The sequence below is a fragment of the Podarcis liolepis genome, assembly GCF_965112155.1.
Source record: "Podarcis liolepis genome assembly, chromosome: 10".
Taxonomy (NCBI): domain Eukaryota; kingdom Metazoa; phylum Chordata; class Lepidosauria; order Squamata; family Lacertidae; genus Podarcis; species Podarcis liolepis.
Window position 1 is genome coordinate 42,158,167 of NC_139562.1, and position 15,573 is coordinate 42,173,739.

General features: G+C 40.7%; 1 protein-coding gene and 1 long non-coding RNA gene across 6 annotated transcripts in view; one reads left to right on the forward strand and one right to left on the reverse strand.

Annotated features, from left to right (window-relative positions):
* Positions 1-15,573, reverse strand: part of NAV3 (neuron navigator 3) — a 426,597-nt gene that overhangs the window by 344,124 nt on the left and 66,900 nt on the right. The gene's annotated exons all lie outside the window — the stretch shown is intronic.
* LOC310687705 overlaps positions 1-15,573 on the forward strand; it is a 36,083-nt gene that overhangs the window by 12,962 nt on the left and 7,548 nt on the right. The gene's annotated exons all lie outside the window — the stretch shown is intronic.

The following is a 15,573-nucleotide window of genomic DNA, read 5'->3' on the forward strand; positions in this document are numbered from 1 at the left end:
CATTTAGGTTTCGCATAACAAGGTCTGAAATGGCTAAACAACATAAGCCTGATTTTGTGGCTCGCTGCCAACTCATCTTTTAAGCAGAACTGTAACCCGAGGCTTTTCGGGTTGAATAGATATGCCTAATGTTTCCTTTTGGATGACTAGACTGGAGAGTCTAGAATCAGGATGAGAAGGAGAATGAAAGTGAACATTTATCTCTTCCAGTGTCAGTGAAGTTGCATTTTCAAGACAACTTTATTGAAATCTAATTTGGTACTTCCTTCTCTGCTTTGCCCATTTTTTAAAAAAAAAATCCCAAATGGCACAATGTAGCTGAGCATATTTATAGCTATTACCACAACAACAGAGTGCAGACTACATATGCATAGCATATTATATTATATTATATTATATTATATTATATTGTATTGTATTGTATTGTATTGTATTGTATTGTATTGTATTGTATTGTATTGTATTGTATTGTATTATTATACAGCCCTTCATCCAAAGATCACAGGGCAGTTCTCTGAGAAATAAAAGTATTAAATCCAAATACATGATTTGAGAGCTCTTACCCATAGTTTTTTAGTATGCAGTATTGCTAGAAATGTGCTTTTAAGTAGAGTTCGGTTGGTCTCCCAGATAAGCTCAGATAATTACACACTAATTTGCAAATTTTATATATGTTAATTAAAATCTATGAAAGATTTAATAGTTGAATGTCATATCTTTGTCAAGATAGGTACAATATTAAATAAAAGGTTACAAAGCACTGATAATAGCATTATTCTGTGATTCGGTTTAACAGCCCTATTGCCTATGTACACTGACACCTCCCAGTGTGGGCAGAGCTTAGCCCTGCTCCACTCTTGCTTGGCTTGGGGGGTGTCTGCAAAACGCTTTTAAACCCTGCATGCCGTTTGCTGGACCTCTTTGCCTTCGTGCAGCAGATCACCCCACCCCCACCCTCTTTAGTTGGTGCGTTTGGCCTTGCTATGGACTTTGTTGGTTGCCTGTTTTGTAATGGGGGCATGGTAGGAATTTTTCCATTTAGCAAACTGGCAGGGCCATTTGGTTTTTGCCTACTGCTTAGCAAGCGTCATAACTTTGTAAGGTTGGGCGGTTATGTTCAGTTTCTGTTAATTGGTTCTCGTGGGAAACTTGCAGATTCTAGCTTAGCACAATTAACTCAAGCTGGTGTCAATTTACTCTTGGCAGAAAGCCCAGGTCTGCTTGACCTAGAAACTACTCACTCTGATTGGTTAACGACCAGCACTCAACTCTGTTATCAAGGGATTGTTAGCTCAGTTTGGTGTTGAGGTGTGTTAGGAGTTAGAAGTGCTGCGTATGGTTATGAGAGAGAGAGAGAAAGAAAGAGAGGATTTATTTTGCTTTTATTTGTATGCAGAAACTCTGCTGGTTTTTATTTTTCCTTTTAATAAATCCTGTAAATAGTTATTCTGAGTCTAGCTGACTAGTCATTACCACCTCAACTAGCTTCTTCGCTGTGCAGGAAAACTCTGCTACGTTTGGGCTAAAGCCAGTAGGGCTATGCCTGACACTTCAAAGTTCCATGAGGTTATGGGCATTGTGCTGCCAGCCTGAGTTGTGGTGGTGTCAGCATCAACGGCGTTGGTTCCAGTAGTTCCAGAAGTTGTTGTTCTCTGGCTGGTTCCTGACCGTGGTGAGCTGGTGACGCAGTGGACACAAGGACAACAGCTGCAGCGTGTGAGTGCTGGGTGCTGTGGTTCCTGTTTTCTCTCTCGGTGGTCGTGAGTAGCTGGTTCCGGGTTCCAGGGACATCGCTCTCAAGATGGCCTCACAACCGGTTCAGATGGCTTTTGAGCGTCTGAATGACTCCAATTACTTGCTGTGGTCGGAACGCATGCAGGCAGTGCTGCAGAGGGATCGTCTCTGGCAAGTGGTGAGTAAGTTTCCTACGAAGCCTGATGATGAAGACCTCGATAAAGACCAAAGAGCAAGGGCCACAATTGTCTTGGGGCTGGAAGATTCCCAGTTGCCATATGTGAGGGGAATCAAGACAGCTAGAGGTGTGTGGCAAGCACTTAAAGAACTCCATGTGCGTGAGACAGCGGTTTCCAAGCTGTTCATTCGCAAGGCATTGTACAAGGCAATGTTACAGCCTGGGGTTACAATGCAGGAACACCTACACAGTTTACAGTTAAAGTTTGTTGCGCTACAGGAAAGAGACTGTGCGTTAGACCAGCAGGAGAAGGTGGCTCTTATTTTGAGTTCTCTCCCGGAAAGCTGGGATAATTTAGTTTTGTCTCTAGAAGGCATACAGGAGCGTGATTTATCAGTCAGTTACGTTACTGGGCGTTTGATTGAAGAATGGCAGAAGAGGCAAGAAAGGTCGTTGGCTGCAGAGGCTTCTACAGGCGGGCTGTTTGGAAGGAGTTCTCATGCCGTGCCAGAGGTGATGCAAAAGCAGCGTACTGGTGAAGAGTCAGCGTTTGCTGTTAGGCGTTGTTTCCGATGTGGGTCTTCAGCGCATCTAAAACGACAATGTCCGGAGTTGGTCAAGTCTCAGTTGCCGGTGCAGGAGCAGAGACGAGATCAGCAGCAGCAGCAGCGTAAAAGGAAATTCTTCAAACGAAAACAGTCGGCTCAGCTGGTGACCGGCGAGGTCAAGATTGCTGATGAGAAACAAGCGGTCTGGGTGGTCGATTCGGGAGCGTCTCGCCACATCGTGAATTCAGATGAATTGTTTGTTTCCAAGAACTCAGCACAGCGCAGCCAGGTGGCTCTAGCAGACGGAAGTACTTCCGAAGTGATTTCGGGGGGTGCAGTTTTTGTTCCTTGTCTTCGTGAATGCCTGCAAAATGTACTTTGTGTGCCGTCATTAAGGAGCAATCTGATGTCTGTAGATTGTTTGCTAAAAGCTGGGTTTAAAGTGTATTTTGAAGGAGACAGTTGCATTATTAAGAAGGCTGGTGAGATTTTAGGCACTGCTAAGTCAGAGGGAGGCTTGTTTTGGCTTAAAGCAGGATCTCAAGTTGCAGCAGTAGTCAGTAAATCTCAGCCTGCAGTGAATAACAAAGCTATACATGACAACTGTGTGCACTTATTGCATAGGAAAATGGGGCATGCTTGCTGGAAAAGTGTACTAAAAATGTCTGAATTGGCTGATGGGGGTAATTTAAAGAGTTGTAACAAGTACCTTGATTGTAATGTGTGTAAATAGGTTAAAACCCACAGAGTCTCTTACCCCAGAAGTGACAGAGTTAGTGAGTCACCGCTACAGCTGGTTCACATGGACGTAATTGGTCCATTTGCTGTAAGCAGGGGTGGATCGCGCTTTTCACTAACAATTGTGGATGACGCCACGCGTTACTCCTGGGTTTTTCCCATGAAGAATAAGGGTGACGTGTTCACTAAGTTTAAAGGCTGGGTGGCATCTGTGGAAAGATTTCTGTCCATTAAACTCAAAAGGATTCAGACGGACAGAGGTGGCGAATTTATGTCAAATGCCTTTAAAGATTGGTTACAAAAGCGTGGCATTGGGCATAGAAAAACGAACGTTTTTCCCCCAGAGGAGAATGGCGTTGCAGAGCGAAAAAACAGATCTTTACAAGATATGATGTTTGCCATGCTTGATGATGCTGATTTACCCATGTCTTATTGGGGGGAGAGCATGCTCACCGCGTGTTATCTCCAAAACAGGCTCTTTCATCAAACAATAGGTACAACCCCGTACTTTAAATTGTTTCAGAAAAAAACTAAAATTGACCACTTGCATGTGTTTGGATCAAAAGCCTGGGTATTAATTCCGAAACAAATGAGGAAGAAGGGAGATCCTAAGACCAAACAGTTAGTGTTTGTGGGTTACCAGGAGCTGGGAAAAGGTTTCCGCTTTGCTGAAGGGACAAATGGCATTGTGATCTCCAGGAATGCCAGTTTTTGTGAACATAGTGGCTGGGAGAGACTACATGCCAATACTGAGGTTTGGTTTGAACCTTCCCAGGAGCTTCATGACTCTGAAGGTAGACACAGAGAGTCAGAGTCTGAGGGGGAGGAAAGTTCAGATAAGAGCTCTCAAGAAAGTGGAGTTAGCCAAAGACCAGTTGCTAAGCAACAAAAGAGAGGTCGTAGTTCTGAGGAGGAAAGTGGGTCAGAAGAAAAATTTTCTCCCAGAAGATCTAAAAGACAAAACAAAGGAGTGCCTCCGGTGCGTTTTTCCCCAGATACTGCAAATGTGTTTAGTGTAAGTGCAGAACCCAAGAGTTTTCAGGAGGTGTTAAAGTTACCAAAAGAGGAGGCAGAGCTCTGGAAACAGGCAATGGAGGAAGAGATGTCCTCTCTGAATGAGCACAAGGTTTTTACACCAGTAGCAGCGCCTGAGGGGGCAAAGATTGTAGGCTGCAGGTGGGTGTACAAACTTAAACCTCTGGTGACAGGAGAGTACAAATACAAAGCTCGTTTAGTGGCTCAAGGATATTCTCAGAGGCCTGGAAAAGATTATAACGAGACTTTTTCCTCTACTGCTAAGGGGGACAGTGTAAGGCTGATTCTAACGCTTGGAGCAAAGAGAAAACTCCTGTTAAACCATTTTGACATTCAGACTGCATATTTACATGCATCAATATCAGAAGACCTTTATCTAGCCGAACCGCCTGGTTATGAGACAGGTTCCAATAGAGTGTTGAAATTAAACAAAGCTCTATATGGTCTCAAACAGGCTGCAAGATCTTGGAACAAATGTTTCCATGAGGCCTTAGTGTCATTTGGTTTCAAGCAGAGTACAGCTGACAATTGTGTTTATGTACGTGGTACAGGCAGTGATCAAGAGTTTTGTCTGATTTATGTAGATGATGTATTGTATGCCTGTAAAACAGATAAACAAACTAAAAGGTTTGCCAAGCAATTGTCCAGTAAGTTCAAAGTGAAGGACTTAGGCCCAGTTAGGACATATCTAGGGTTGGAAGTGTGCTGGGCCCAAGATGGCAGCTGCCTAATTAGTCAGCAGAACAAAGTTAAACAACTACTGACTACATACAGGATGCAGGATTGCAAAGGGGCAGTGGTGCCTATGGATCCAGGTTTCATAAAAACACTTCATATAGATGAGAGTCCTGAATTTGAACATCCTGATGTATATCACTCTGTAATTGGAAGTTTATTGTATATAGCACAGTGGTCCAGACCTGATATTAGCTATGCAGTAGGCATATTAAGTAGATTGGTCTCAAAACCCACACTAAATGCCTGGAAAGGGGTAAAACAAGTTCTGAGGTACCTCAAACAGACAATTGGCTATATGTTACAATTAAATTCTTCAGAGGATGAAATGTTGAGTTGCTACTGTGATAGTGACTGGGGAAATTTGCCGGATAGAAAATCTGTCACAGGACTAGTCATAATGGTCGGTGGAGCTTTAATCAGCTGGCGGTCACGCAAGCAAGACATTGTAAGTGTGTCATCAACGGAATCAGAGTACGCCGCATTGAGTGAATTGTGCAACGAGGTGATTTATTTCAAGCATTTGATGGCAGATTTAAATGTAAATTGTGGAGAACCAGTACAAGTTTACATTGATAATCAAGCTTGTATAACCTTAAGTAAAACAGAGGGTTTCAAATCGCGTTCCAAACATATCTCTGTAAAATACCAAAATGTACGTTGCTGTGTACAAGACAATGTAATCACCTGTACTTATGTGTCAAGTGAAGAAAATGTAGCAGATGTGTTAACTAAACCATTGGCAAAGATAAAGAACAAGCGAATGTGCAAGGGTTTAGGTTTGCTGGAAAAATAATCTCCCACATAGGTGTATTTGGTGTTAATTGTTCAGCAGAATCTGTGAGGGGGTGTTCAGTTTCTGTTAATTGGTTCTCGTGGGAAACTTGCAGATTCTAGCTTAGCACAATTAACTCAAGCTGGTGTCAATTTACTCTTGGCAGAAAGCCCAGGTCTGCTTGACCTAGAAACTACTCACTCTGATTGGTTAACGACCAGCACTCAACTCTGTTATCAAGGGATTGTTAGCTCAGTTTGGTGTTGAGGTGTGTTAGGAGTTAGAAGTGCTGCGTATGGTTATGAGAGAGAGAGAGAAAGAAAGAGAGGATTTATTTTGCTTTTATTTGTATGCAGAAACTCTGCTGGTTTTTATTTTTCCTTTTAATAAATCCTGTAAATAGTTATTCTGAGTCTAGCTGACTAGTCATTACCACCTCAACTAGCTTCTTCGCTGTGCAGGAAAACTCTGCTACGTTTGGGCTAAAGCCAGTAGGGCTATGCCTGACACTTCAAAGTTCCATGAGGTTAGGCATTGGATCAGTGTTGTGTGGGGAGGGGAGGTGCGGCCACCACCTGCCCCTCCAAGGTCAAGGGTATTCCATTAAAGAAATCCAGGGTTTGCCCTGGTTCTTGTCCGAATCCCCGTGGTAGACGCTAGGGCCATACCAGGACCCCACGGAGACACCGGGGATGAGCTTGAGTCAGTTGCCACCGGCCAGGCTCCCTCTGGCAGTGTTTCACCCTTTATCAGATTCCCCATGAAAGCGGGTGTGAGTCTGATATAGTTTGGAGATTCCAGTGCCTAAGCCAATACCACTCACATTCTGTGTTTAATAAAGTTGTGGTCTCGAAGCGCAATACTATCTTACTACCCTTGAGAATGTTGCCACCATTCTATATTACTGTATGTAGCAGTGAACGGCACTATTTTTATTTTACATTGTGGTTTATAATGTGATTTGTTGTTTAGTCATGTCTGACTCTTCGTGACCCCATGGACCAGAGCACGCCAGGCACTTCTGTTTTCCGCTGCCTCCCGCAGTTTGGTCAGACTCATGCTGGTAGCTTCAAGAACACTGTCCAACCATCTCGTCCTCTGTCGTCCCCTTCTCCTTGTGCCCTCCATCTTTCCCAACATCAGGGTCTTTTCCAGGGAGTCTTCTCTTCTCATGAGGTGGCCAAAGTACTGGAGCCTCAGCTTCAGGATCTGTCCTTCCAGTGAGCACTCAGGGCTGGTTTCCTTAAGAATGGAGAGGTTTGATCTTCTTGCAGTCCATGGGACTCTCAAGAGTCTCCTCCATAAGGACCCTAATAAAACCTGAGAAAATTTTGTAGCTTCGTGTAGCCCAACATATGACCATCTTTTATATTCAGATCAGGTTAAATTGAAGAAAGTGTGCAAAATATTATGCATTGCACTTTATGCAATTCACCTACAAATAGATTCCCTTTTTTATTTCAGAATTTTCTAGAAGGTGATTATGGTGAAGGAGCTTAGTTTCTACTCTGCTATGGCCAGGAAAACCTTGCTTCACTCCCACATCTCTAATTTCAATGTGGGTAACCCACTTGTGTTTAATGAATTTGATGTTTACAAAAATGCATGTGTTAAATCTATGTTTATGCTTATCAGTTGTTTAACCTTTACTATAGGCAACTTTCCCTGAACAGCTTTTATTTGGCACATTCCAATAATCTAATAAATCAGGAGCCACATTTCAAACAGTTAAGCTTGCAGATATGCAGACATCCCAGCATAGAAAGGGATGAAAGGCAACTCAAATCTGCAAAAGAAAGTTGGGATGGGGAGGTACTGTAGCTGATCAGTTTCATGCATTCTTTAAAAATAGAATTCAAATTCCCTGAAAAAGACATATTTGACTCTATTGTGAGACATGTGCTTGAGAATCTACCATCTCACACTAGCAACTCTGCGGATGAACTGGACATGCAGTTTCTTGAATAAGGGGTGGTAATTATTCATTCCATTCCATGGATTAGAAAGATATGAGGCTGACTTATCTGTCACAACATTAAAAGATTACTGCTTATAATATTCTTCTTAGCTTGGTTTCTTTCGTTTTCTAAACTAAACTGTGTTCAACTGCAGACACTTGTTTCTGATAATATTGCTACTGCCAGTTTTAGGGACAGTGAAAAACTAAAGAAGGGAAAATTTACAACCAAATCAGTAGGGGTTCCCTTTACTACAATAGATAGTATGTGTTAGCTGAGTTTAGAATGAGTACAATATTTCCAGCTTTAACCATGAATAGAATGTTGTGTTGTGAACATCCTATGAACCAATATAACCAAACTGGTTGCTTGTTTTCCTTTTTACCCTATCTAAATCATCTAAAAGACCACAAAGAGAAACTGGGCTATATCTGCAGTCATTTGAAGTTGCAAAATGAATTCAAAATGGAATAGGTACAAAGGAGAGCAACTAAGATGTTCACAGAAATGAAGCATCTATTTTGTGAGCAGAGATTAAGAGCTTGGCAAAAGAAGTTTAGGAAGCAATATAGCAGTACTCTACAAATATATCAGAGGGGAATCATGCCGAAGAGGAAGATATATTATTTAGATTTTTTTAGAGCTCTGGCTAGAAGTAGAAATGGTCATCAGTCAATTTAGGGTTGAGATTTAAGAGATATTAAACTACTATATACTCTCCTTGTAACAGATGAGGGAGCAAAATTCTCGTTGCTGTGAAAATCAAGATGGTTAAATACATAAAGAATAATCCCATGGAATGAATGTATAGGAGAAATTCATAATTTTACCTGGAAGGATAAAAAGTTGAGGATAAAATTAAATATGGTATTTATCCATAAAGAGAAAGGGGGTATTTCTTTTCCTAATGTAATAGCTTACCTTTTGGCAAACTGTTGTTGTGTACACCTGCCTATGCCTTAATGGGAATGTATGTTCATGCAACACCCATCAAATTGGGTGGGGGAATCCATCAATGAGCAATAGCTAAAAATATAGCCTGATGGATTCTCAGGTAAATAATGCATGTCCAGGGCAAAGTAAATACTGCAGAAAATGGTATGTGTATAACAACAAATCATAAAACAAGTGCCCAGTGCTGTATCATGTTGCTTCCCTTTCATCTCATGGAAACCATGCAACTCACTCTTAAATTAAGTTCACTGAATGGATTCTGTTAAGTTGTGGGTGAACATATCAGACGACACAGCGATTCTTCAAACAGCTCTTGTTTATTCACAGGCCAGAACAGAACTGAACTGAAGGGTACAGTCAGCCTGCTTATATAGAGCTCCACTAGAACGTAACTGTAACAATTTTCTAAAACTATCCAATCACTGAACGTCACTTTCAATCCCTTATTTGCATAACTATCTACAGTATCCCCCTGCTGGCCCAGGGTGAGAACTTCAGTACATAACAGATTCCATTTCATGAGAACATAAGAATAGCCTGCTGGATGAGTCCCATGGCCAATCTAGTCCAGCATCCTGTTCTCACAATGGCCAACTAGGGAAACCAGCCTGTGCTAAACCAGGGAGTAGAGCATGAGCACAAAAGCACTCTCTCCTCTTGTGGCTTCTAGAAACTGGCATTTGGCAGCATCGCCGTCTCCAGCTGTGGATTTAGAGCACAGCCATCATGGCTGGTAGCAACTGATAGCCCTCTCCTTCATGAATTTGTCTAAACCTCTTTTAAAGCCATCCAGGTTGGTGGCCATCAGTGCCTCCTAGAAGAGGAAAAATAAGTTAGATGGCTGATTTTGGAAAGGGGCATATTAAAAAGAAAAAATAATGCTTGCTGAGGAACAAGTAGTTTTTCAGTTGATCAAGAAATTGGTGGCAAATGTAGCACAGTGTGCATGTAGACAGAGGATAACTAAAAAGGTCATTGTTTGTGGTTTATAAAAGGAACCATGTGGACAAGAATACTTCAGTGGTCCCATCCTTGCATGTGAAGTCCTGCATGACTGCATGAAATCAGCAATTACTAGTATTCACTGTGTGGTAGCCATACAAACGTTATCTAAAGAGTGAAATATTTTGAAAATATCACTATGGAAATTTCCCTGCTTCCAATGCAAGGGATATAGCAAGGGATATAGGAAATAAGTTGATTCATTATACAGAATTAGACTTGGAGAACTGTTAGATTTTTCTCTTTATAACTTTCAAAACAAATTCTCAGATGGATAAGGTAAACAAGAGAATATATTAGGATTTACATAGCAGGCTTCCTATGTAAGTGATCAAAGCAGTAAATAACACAAAGATATACAGCTAATGTAAACTGCTAATGTAAACTTGACCCAACAGGGACAATTTCTCTTCCTTCAAGAACATTATTTGGCTCATTGAAAGCTTCTCTCCAAAGTAAGTTTGATAGTGTTCAAATCATAAGCATTCGCCTCTCAAATTATGAATCATTCATGACTGAATACTTTTCAGAAGCAAATTGAAATCTACACAAACCTGACAGCTGTTCCAATGGCAGTGATGAAATTTACTTGATTGTCAAAGTGTGACTATCAGATCTCTATACTCTGCTTTGTATTAGCAGTACTTGTGAGCAATATCTTTCAAAGTACGTTGGGTTAGCTGGAACTGTGAGCAGAAGAAAAACAACCGCCAGCGCTCTTCTGCAAATATCTGCCTGACAAATACTGGATGACAAGTCCATCCATGGCTAGAATAAGTTCTAGAATAGTTGTTAGGGTTCTGCTTGTGTAAGAATTTGCACAAGCAAAAGTGTGTCTTTGAGTTTGTGCAATGCTCTGATGTAAAGGGTAAAACAGTCCTTTCATGACTTGAATACTCCTTCCCCAGGTAGAAATGTATGTCTGGATCAACCCAGTGAGAAGCACTTTTGCCTTACTCACTTAAGTGTAAGAAGCTATAACTTAGCAGAGCACACCTGTTAGCATAGTGGTGTTAGAACTAGTACCCAGGACTGCCAATAACCATACCCTCTCCTCATCAAAGAGGAAGCATGAAGATTTGGTCAGTTGATTAAGATGACTTCATCCATGATAACTGGAAATGAAGAATATACTGGCAAGTTTTTACAAAGCCTATCTATTCCACAGTATCTCATTGCTGCACAAACTGAATGCCCATGTGCTCAAAAAAAATTATTAGATTTCAAGGCAGCATGTTCATCAATAAGTTGAGAATGGATGTCACAGAAAGCTTCTCCTATACAGTAAAATATATACAACTATCCACAACTAAGAAGTATCCTGATAAATAGCCCAGTGTGGGATGCAGTCAGGGGATAGTGTATTGGTGTAAAGAGACTTCTGTTTACAAAATACACTAGATTCTTCAGTTCTGGATTCCTATCAAGCAGCTACTTTGCACTGACCAACTAATGTCAGTCACAGATATGTGTAAGTCCGTCATAAGTCCACCATAAATATGCAAACATAAACTCATGCCAGCAATAGGTCTACTTAATCTGTAACATAACAAAGGCAAGTCCAACTCATGAAAATTCTGACTAATAATTATCTGATCATTATAAGTAGTGAATGAAAATAGTCAAAGCCAGGTATTAAAGCTCATTTTTTATTGACTGGATGTAAAGAAAATGAGTCTACACCTACCTCACCTCCATTCTTCTTCTCTGTGCTGCATCTAAGGTTAAGCTCAATAGACAGAGAGGGTTTAAAAAAGAAAGAAAGAAATCCACTATATAAGTTTCTTTTTAACAGCATTTAAAAATCCACCTTCTTGCTAATGTTCCATTCATCTGTCACTCTAAAAATAATTCACCATCTATTTTCAGGCTTTCTATGATCAACATCATGAAAAGTATTAATTTTAAAAGCATTTCAATGGCATTGACAAATGGTATCCAAATCAATCTACTACTGAAAGCAGTAATAAAGAACAGAGCACAATACTGTTGTGAATAATTTTATTTTTATCAGCACCTACAGCCTATTATTTTCTATACTGAATTTACATTGTTCCTCTATAACTGTAGGCCTAGTAAAGTGGTGCTATCAAATACAGCATGTCTGGATGCAATCAAAAGAATCTGAAATGTCAGAACATTTTAAATTAGATTGAATTAACATCAGATAGTGTAATTTCAATCAGGCTGGCCTGAACTGCAGCATAGAAAAAGCAATAAAACTATTTATTTAAAAGTTTCTTAACTCCTGGGGTCTGGGTTCTGTGATAGAAGAAATGTGGGCTATAAACAGAAGATTTTATTTTATTTTATTTTATTTTATTTTATTTTAAAAAATAATCAGAGCACAATTATTGCTTTGCCATGTGCTCAGGTTGTGTTTCATAATTTGGTTCCGGTGATCAAATTTTAGTAGGCCAAAATATAAACTAGCCTTGTGGGTGTCCATGCAGTCCCATTTCATACAACCCAAGAAATAATGGTTAATTGGTCAGGAAAAGCCAACTTCAAGGTAAGTCAACCGAATAAACCACCTTCAAACACACTTGGGTGTGTTCCAAAGCTGTTAAAGCACAGTTTTATAATCTGGATAAAGAAGGAAACTATTGTTAATAGGTAACTTCCCTGTATGTTCACTTGCTTCTGTACATTAGGTTGTGGAGAGCATTCTTAAAAATCACTTTCATTTGTAGGATGGAAGAGTGATAGATGATTAGATAGAGAGACAGATAGACGATAGATGGAAGGGGGGATATTTTCTGGTACAGTGGTGCCTCGCAAGACGAAAATAATTCCTTCCGCGAGTCTTTTCGTCTTGCAATGTTTTTCGTCTTGCGAAGCACGGTCCATTGCAACTGCGCCTCTTCAAGCGGCTTTTTTTAAAAAAGCGCAAGACGTTTTCATCTTGCGAAGCAAGCCCATAGGGAAATTCGTCTAGCGAAGCAACGCAAAACCGAAAAACCCTTTCGTCTAGCGAGTTTTTCGTCTTGCGAGGCATTCGTCTTGTGGGGCACCACTGTAGTTTTACTACATGTAACACAAATCTCATGTATACCCCTGGGAGAGAGATGCAGAATGGGTGCAGCTGTTAGGGCAAAACAGTGTAAAGTTACACTGAATGGGACAAAGGTATACCAGTCTGATTGAGAAGCAGTAATCGTGTCTTGAGCTACTATCTGAAAACAGCATGGGAAACAACACCCTTCCTAGTAGAACATACATCCCAGTTATTTTTCAGTTTAATCTGTTTCCATCCCGCCTTTTTTTTTCTTGCACGTTTCTTTTATACTCAGAGGTTGGTGTATCTTGCCATATACACTGAATGTGAAAACCCTATATAAAGAACCCAAGAAGTCAGGCATTCAACACAAAGAAATTTGATCACTTTGTAGAACTGGATAACTTGGATATCTAACATTCACAACCCACTAACTTAAAGGCTGGAATAAGTCGATCAAAAAAGACAGGAAAACAGAAAAAAGGCACTGTACTGTAACATTTTCTCAAAGAATCACAAATGCCAGCGGGGTGGAGGAAAGGGAAAACTATAGTGGCAGCAAGGAAAGGATATGTTTACATGTTTTTGGATGCTCTTAATATTTGTGATAAGTTTTATTTTATTCTCAAATGTATTTTGCTACCATTTTGGTGTTTTGGTCTCTGGGTTCCGTTGGGAGGTAGAAATTTTGAACAATGATAGCATGGTAGAAATAGCAACAGGCACAAGCCTATACCAGGGAGTTTAAGACAGTAGGTACAGATCTGAAATATTAAACTCTTACCCCCAAAGGAGCCACATCTAAATGAAAACCTTTCCTACACCGTTCAAGTTTATAAGTGCTCATCTCATGACAAAGCTCCAGTCTATTCCCTTTCACTATTCTAAGGGAGAGTGCATGAGAGAGAGAGAGAGAGAGAGATTACTTCTACGTACTGTATATCCTTTAAATAGCAGTTACACCTGCCTCTGAATGCCAGTTATTGAGGAACATGAGCAGAAGAGGGCTGCTGCGATAATGTCTTGCCTGTTGGAATTCCATGGGCGTATGGAGACTCCAATACTTTGGCCACCTCATAAGAAAAGAAGACTCCCTGGAAAAGACCCTGATGTTGGGAAAGATAGAGGGCACAAGGAGACGGGGACAACAGAGGATGAGATGGTTGGATAGTGTTCTTGAAGCTTCCAGCATGAGTTTGACCAAACTGCAGGAGGCAGTGGAAGACAGGACAACAATGGTTGGTGGGAACAGAATGCAGACAGTAGGCCTTTGGCCTGATCCAGCAAGACTCAACTCATGTTCTTAAAATGCACTACCATCTCTTAACAGCATTCTGCTACTCCTTCAAACAATTTTCTCACGCTCATTCAGAAAAGAGAACTATTCTTATAACCTTTGCTTCCAAAGAGTTAAGCAGAATAATTAAAATAATTATATCGTAATTGAAACCTGCAGTGTGGTTATTGGCAGCTCAGCACCAGAGATTTTTCTTTTAATCTACACCTCACATCTCTCAGTAATGAATAGTAGCATAATTAAATACTTCAGCAATGATAATAAGAAGGGACTGCTGAAGTCCAGTAATGTTATGCATTGTTGACACTGTATCATAAACAGGAGGAAAAAGAGAATAATTTGATTACAGTGCATTCATGACTAGAATTCATGTTCTTGAACTTACCTCCAATTAACTTTTGCATGAAAAACTGACTGGGTTGCCAATGTTTTGTTGCAACATCAGTGGAGCGGGGGAGGGGGAGGGGGAGGGAAACATGGCACAAATGCAATGTGATTGAAACTACTATAATAGGAGTTAATCAAAAGCATCCAGAGACAGAAGATAATGTGTGTGTGCATCTCAGTCCCTTCTCCTTGCAGATTTGATGAGCAGGAGAAATTGACTAAAGTTATTCAAGTTATGGTTCCTTTTCTTTTACTGATGAATTCTGCCCACTGTTCAATATTATTATCATTAACAAATGATATGCTATTTAGTATCTGCATGTATATCAACCATGTCCAAATATAAGATCATTATTTCCTGCTACATTTGTGTGTGTTTTTAACCAGGGGCTGATGCCCCTGCTTGCTCCATTCACCAACCCTCTTCCTTTACACCTGAGCAACTCCTCCTCACTTTACACCTTGATGTCCCTGTGCCTATTCCTTCACCTCCCCCCCCCCCCTTCTCACTACTTGCCCCAAGCCCTTTACCTTCTCCTCACAGCCCACCCTTTTAAAGGAGAGTGGGAGGTGCGTTAGCCAAATTGCTTTCTGAAGCATCTCCCCTCTGCTTTAAACACCTTCCCCAGATAAGGACCCATGGGGCAACAGGACGCTTGCTGGAGTAATGGGCTGCACCAAAAGAGATTCAGAGAAGAGGAGCTCATTAGTTCAAGGCTCAGTCATGATAGCTCTGGGTAATATGTAGAGTATGCATTATGGAACTACTACTGGTTTGTGTTTTCTGTAGGTCTACTTTAAATTCCATCCTAATTTCTCCTTTTTCTTCTTGTTACCTAAAACGAATGTGTGTGTGTGTGTGTGTGTGTGTGTGTGTGTGTGTATATATATATGCCCTTCACTTTTTTCCTCTGTCTTCATGTACTTTATGTAATGTAGACTAGTGCCTATGAAAATTCATGCCACAAAAAAAACCCAGTTAACTCTTTAAGGTATAGGGTTCCTGTTACCCACTGAGTCAGATCTCCCACTAGGCAGAGTGAGGTGGATGCCTGAGGCATCTAATTTTGAGTTTAATGAAAGTCAAGCAGTGAGTATATAATTTTATTTATTATTATTGTAGGGAGAGAAGGGGGTATCAGGGGAGGGTTAGTACCTCTGGTTGGAGACACGTCATGCTCCTTCTGGGGTAATTTGTCCACCTTTGGTTCCCACCCTGCACTCAGCTCTCACC